The 6498-nt window shown below is 46.8% G+C and overlaps 1 pseudogene; it reads right to left on the reverse strand.

Moving 5' to 3' along the window:
- Positions 1-3010: 3010 nt before the first annotated feature.
- On the reverse strand, positions 3011-3603 carry LOC103591572 (annotated as a pseudogene).
- Between the last annotated feature and the right edge of the window lie 2895 nt (positions 3604-6498).

Below are 6498 nucleotides of genomic sequence, written 5' to 3' on the forward strand. Positions count from 1 at the left end.
GTAGGACTTTACCTACAACTTTTCTGAAGTAATTTTAAATTTTACAAAAATAATCTGGATTTCCAGTTTCATAAAGCAATCATGGCACTCCCGTTTCATAAACACTGCAATGGCTCCACTTCCTAAAGATTAAAATCCAGATGTCCTAAAATATCACGCAAGGCCCTTCATACTTAGGATCCTACCAGCCCACTTATCCAGCCCCTTCCCACTTCCTAGCCGAGCTAAATTATGTTCAGTGCCCTGAATAAACTATTGTTCCATTCTGCCATGCTTTTGCTGAAGTTGTTTCCTCTGCCTGAAGTATTCTTTCCCCTGGTGTACATAGTGAACATTTACTCTCCTGTCAAGACACCCTCTGAACCACCCAAGCAGTGTTTTTCCTTTCTGTTATATACACGATCCATAATTCCAATAATGCAAGTATCTGGTTAGCGTCTGTCATCTCCATCTGTGAACTCCCTGGGGGCAGGCACTGTGATCATAGCCGTATGCTGCCCAAACCCCTGCAGAGTAGCCAGCCACTCAGGAAACATTTGATAAATGAATGGAGGACAAGGCAGAAGCAGGAGACTTTATGAATACACCTCTTCAGGGGAGTATCTGTAGTTTCCTAGTCAGTGGTCTCATGGAGGTTTTGCCCTGTGATGGTTAGAAGAAAGGGCTTTGGAATCAGAAGAAATGCACTGGAACACGGGCTCCACAACATACTCCCTGTGTGACCCTGAACATGTTACTTAACCTAAGACTCAGTTTTTCCATCTGTAAAATAGGAATGATAATAAATTTACAGGATCATTGCAAGGATCAAAAGAGATAATTTATGTAATGTATTCAGCTAAGTGCCTGGCGCACATCAAGTATTCAATGACTGGAGCTTTTATTTTTTTTATTTTTATTTTCTTTTCCTTTTTGTCTTTTTTCGTGACCGGCAACGGATCGCAACCCTCAGTGTCGCGCCCGTACCAGACCGGGACCGGCAACGGGATCGCAACCCTCGGTGTTGCGCCCGCACCTCGCTCAGCCAGTGAGCGGCCGGTCTGCATGTGGGATCCGAACCCTCCGCGGGAGCACCGCTGCGCTCCCAAGCGGTGCACTGTGGCAGTGCGCCACCGGGCCGGCTCATGACTGGAGCTTTTAAAAAGTGCAAAAAATATAGCATGCGCTCCCAAGCAGTGCACTATGGCAGTGCGCCACCGGGCCGGCTCATGACTGGAGCTTTTAAAAAGTGCAAAAAATATAGCAGATCATTAATAGTTGTTATAGGGTAGGAGTGGGGGATACATTTTGAGGGAGTTTAAATTTTTACATATTGTTTGAAAATCAGAAAAATAAAGATATATTAAAATAAATGATAAAAATTAAAAACAGATCCAAGGTCTTCTAACTCATATCCTATTTGTTACATGCTCCCAAAACCTGGATAGAAGGATCAAATTTATGAAAAAGCATGGACCTTGGCAGGTGCAGGGATTGCACCAGAAGGAAACGGTTTCTCAGGATTCCTTTGCCCTGGACTGTCTACATCACCAAGTAAGGAGACAGGTATCCAGCACGATAGCTCTGTTCAGTAATGAACACTATACAGATAAGAGCTTCTTTCTAACCAGCAGTCACATACTGAAATGCTTTCAGCGGCCAGAGGTGAGTATGAACACACATCCATGTTGTAACAGTGAGGGTGGGCAAACCAAAGAGGACATATGCCCTGTAAAGGAAACACAACTGTCAGCTTCACCAATGCTTCCCATTATGTAGGCACATCCTAAGACATCTGGATTTTAATCTGTAGGCAATGGAACCATTGCAGTGTTTATGAAAGGGGAGCGCCATGATTGCTTTATGAAGCTGGAACCCAGAAAACTTTTGTAAAATGTAAAGATTACTTCAAAAAGGTTTATAACCACTGTCCTGGCCAAACAAAATACTTTTGCAGGCTGAATTCAGCCTACAAGTCTTCATTTTAGGCCACTTTTTAAAAGTATTTCTTAGGAAACTGAGGCTGGGACAATCTATAAAAGTGAATACCTCCAACAAGGTAATATTCCTTAATGTTTGTCTTTGTGTGCACAATGATTTAACCCCATCTGTCCTCATATCTTCCCTAGTCAATAATAAGGCTGATCCTCTTTTTGCAGCGTAAGTGAAACTGTACTCAGCATGCTTTGGTGCAAACAGAAGAGAGTAATTTCTGCTTACTCTTCATAACTCAGCTCAGGTGGTATTCTCTGGTGATGTTTCCCCTGATCCTTTATCCTAACACTCCCCATGCACTATAGTACTAACAAACTCTTACTAAGCACATGCTCTGTGCCAGGCCCTGTTTTAAGTGTTTTACCTGTAAAAACCCATCTAATCCTCACAACATACCTATGAGGTAGGTACTACTACCATCCCGATCTTACATAAGACTAAGCACCCTGCCAGAGATCACACAGTTAAGACAGAGCAGGGCCAGAACTTAGCACTGCTTGTCTCCTGCACTAGGTGGAGAGCTCCTTAAGGACTAGCTTCTTGTCTTAAGCATTTTTTTTTTTTTTAAAGATGACCGGTGGGCCGGCCCGTGGCTCACTCAGGAGAGTGTGGTGCTAATAACACCAAGGCCCCGGGTTCGGATCCCATGTAGGGATGGCTGGTTTGCTCACTGGGTGAGCGTGGTGCTGACAACACCAAGCCAAGGGTTAAGGTCCCCTTACTGGTCATCTTATTTAAAAAAATAAATAAAAAAAGATTTCAATCACCCCAAAAAGATCCCTCGTGCCCCAGGCAACAACTGATCTGCTTCCTGTCTCTACAAATGTACCCTTCCACTAAAGGCAGAAACAAACAAAAAAATGACCTGATCAGTTATATTTTTAAGAAGTCGCTCAGAGTTGTGGAGTTCATTTGGAGGGGGGTTAAGACTGAAGAATGCCTCTATCACATTGAGGAAAACCTCGATGCTCAGATTTAAGTATCTGAAGGCCTTTCAATTAATCACCTTTCTTACTTGCCATTATGAGGCAGTGAGCTAATTTTCTGATCCATCTTCATCTTGACTAATCTGGAAATAACAAAGTTCATAAGTCTTCTCGTCAGATGCAACAACACGAAGCCAATCACGAAGACTGTTCTTAAGGTATTCTTGGTAAGGTATTTTAAATATCTTTTAGAGAACTGTTTCTCAAAAACAACTGTGTTTTTATTCTTGAAGTGTTCAATGTGAACAACACTCCCAAGATTTCCAGTTTTTCCATTGACTTTAACCTTCTCCCTTAAAATCTGTTCAGGGCCGGCCCGGTGGCGCACTGCTACAGTGCACCGCTTGAGAGCGCGGTGGCGCTCCCGCCGAGGGTTCGGATCCCACATACAGACCGGTTCCCGCTCACTGGCTGAGCGAGGTGCGGGCGCAACGCCCGTTGCCGGTCCCGCCCCGGTACGGGCGCGACACTGAGGGTTGCGATCCGTTGCCGGACACAAAAAAAGACAAAAAATAAATAAAAATAAAAAATAAAAACTGTTCAAAATTTCCAGAATCAAAAATTCCATCTTCTACTGGATGAGGAGATCCAAATTAAACTTCCAGGTTGACTTCTTAGGCTTCTTGTCTTTCTGCAGCAGCATCTTGAAAGCCAGCCACGCGATCAGAGAGCTAGCTAATTTTTTTTAATGCTTGTTAATTGATTGCAAGGTGATTAGCTGAAGTAAGCAAAAGGCATGGTGGGTCATCATGAGGATTAAAAAAAAAATTCAAGGCTGGCTGGCTAGATCACTTGGTTAGAACGTGGTGGTGATACCACCAAGGTCAAGGGTTCACATCCCTACATTGGCCAGCCACCAAAAAAAAAAGAAAAATTCAAGAGCACCAGACACAAGTAGATGTTTATCAAATATTTTTTGACTCCGAACCTGGATAAACAATGGGAAAACAGTGTGGTGTAATGGAAAGCCTGAGTTTTTTCGGCACCTACAGAACCGGTTTCCTTAACTCTCCTGACCTTTAGTCTCCTCATTTCTAAAAAGGGTAAGACCTCCTCCTGTCTTTTAAGTTTGTTGTGAGGATAAACAAGGCCATAGGATAAGTGAAAACACAGCCCAGCATCTCGCACACATCACAGACAAGTGTGGTGCTGATAAGACCAAGGCCCCGGGTTCGGATCCCTATATAGGGATGGCCGGTTCGCTCACTGGCTGAGCATGGTGCTGACAACACCAAGTCAAGGGTTAAGATCCCCTTACAAACAGCATCTCTTGGTGTATGTCAGTGTTTGTGGTGTCAGACTGCCACCTGTGTAGACTTCTCTGCATGTATTAAGAAATTCATTCCTCAAAAATGGGCATTTGGGGCCGGCCTGGTGGCGCACTGCGATAGTGCGCCGCTTGGGAAGCACGGCGGCGCTCCCGCCCGAGGGTTCGGATCCCACATACAGACTGGTTCCCGCTCGCTGGCTGAGCGAGGCGCGGGAGCAACACCGAGGGTTGCGATCCCGTTGCGCGATCCCATTGCCAGTCCCGGTCCGGTACGGGGGTGACACTGAGGGTTGCGATCCGTTGCCGGACACGGAAAAAGACCAAAAAAAAAAAATGGGCATTTGATAAGCACCTGCCAATGAACTTTATACATCCGGAAACGATGCCACCAACTTAACTGCCATTACTCTATAAATAAACAATTTGGTTCTTTTAACTGATACATCAAAATCCCTACTTACTTTTCTCATGTTCCTTCCAATAATTTGCTAGAAGGAGACCTGTCAATAGGAAGGACAAAAACAAATATTATTTATCACCAATACCCTCAAAATAATTCACTTAGAAAATCCGAAACGCTCAGTTGGAATTTTCAGAATTCAATCAACCCCATCCAAACTACCTCCCAGTTTTGACTCTGCCTAAAGGACTCCTCACAGTTGGTCCAGCCCAAACCATTAGGAAACATTTAAAAAATAATCACTAAAACTGCTGTGCCATGGTGATGTGGGTTGCTGGGATATGGTTGTTGGTAGTTGGGAGGGGCAAACAGATCAAGCAAAGTATTGTGTCTTAAATTAGGAGCTCAGATGATGAAATCACAGGGTGTTTGAACGTGGGAGCTTTACGCTAATCCAAAGCAGTTTGGTATCCTGAAACCAAACATTTGATTCATTCGATAGTAAGGTTCTGTCACTTCTTCCTGCCTCCTAATCTTTTTTATTTATTTATTTATTTACCTATTTATTTATCTATTTTTATTTATCTATCTATTTATTTATTTATTTGGTAGCTGGCCGGTAGGGGGATCCGAACCCTTGACCTTGGTATGACCAACACCGCGCTCCAACCGAGTGACCGGCCAGTCCTCCCTGATCTAATAATCCTGTCTAGGGCACCATTTCTTCACCTGTAAAAGGGGCAAACAAAAACACTTATTTGGTGAATTATTTATGAGGAATTACCTACGACACCGTAATGGAAAGTGCTTTCTACATTGCAAAGCACTCCTTACATATTAGTTATTAGTTTTCATAGGTCCAGCCATTTTTACGGAGGAGGGAATTGTGGCCTCTAAATATCAAACGTCTTCCCAAGGTCTTACCAGCTAATGAGGGCAAAGCGCGCTCAGTCATCTCCACCCATCGAAGTCTGCCCCATTTTCAAAGACTGGTTCAAGAAGACTTTTTCCTCAGGCTGGCGCAGTGGGCCAAGAGCGAAACGTCCCAGGTTCGTTTCCCAGCTCTGCCTGGTAATTATTACACACTCCTGGGACAGAGGCTGTGTCCCCTGTGTGCCTGGGACAGAGGCTGTGTCCCCTGTGTGCCTGGGACAGAGGCTGTGTCCCCTGTGTGCCTGGGACAGATGCTGTGTACCCTGTGTGCCTGGGACAGATGCTTTGTCCCCTGTGTGCCTGGGACAGATGCCTTGACCCTTTGTGCCTGGGACAGATGCTTTGTCCCCTGAGTGCCTGAGACAGAGGCTGTGTCCCCTGTGTGCCTGGGACAGAGGCTGTGTCCCCTGTGTGCCTGGGACAGAGGCTGTGTCCCCTGTGTGCCTGGGACAGATGCTGTGTCCCCTATGTGGGGGATGAGGGGGTGGTATCCGCCCCTGGCGGCTTCGGTGCTTAACAACGGCAGTTACCCTCCGTCAGCCCGGTCCCCTGTCACTCCCTTTCTCCCGCACTGTGGTTGCAAGCCCGGCCAGGATACCCCGAGGGCTCGCTCCGTGCCGGGCGCTGTGCTCATGGCTCTGGCCGGGCGCAGCCCCCTCACCTCAGTGTGACTGAGACCACGGAGCGTCTCGCCTTCTCCCAGTTCCCACCGTGGGGCGCAGCCCGGGGCAGGAGTCCCACCTCTGGCTGCCCCAGCTCAGAAGTCGTCCGGGGTGTCGGCCTCCAGCGCCTCCCTCCTCCACGGCCGTCACTGACCCCGCACACTGGACCCCGGCTGCCCAGCGGTCCGGACCAGCCCGCGCCGCGCTCCTGCCCGCTCAGGCCGGGCGCGCACCCGCGGCAGCCTTCCAGCTGGGCCGCGCGCCGGGGGCTCG

This window comes from Galeopterus variegatus, unplaced genomic scaffold (genome assembly GCF_000696425.1).
Source record: "Galeopterus variegatus unplaced genomic scaffold, G_variegatus-3.0.2 Scaffold55, whole genome shotgun sequence".
NCBI classification, from domain to species: Eukaryota; Metazoa; Chordata; class Mammalia; order Dermoptera; family Cynocephalidae; genus Galeopterus; species Galeopterus variegatus.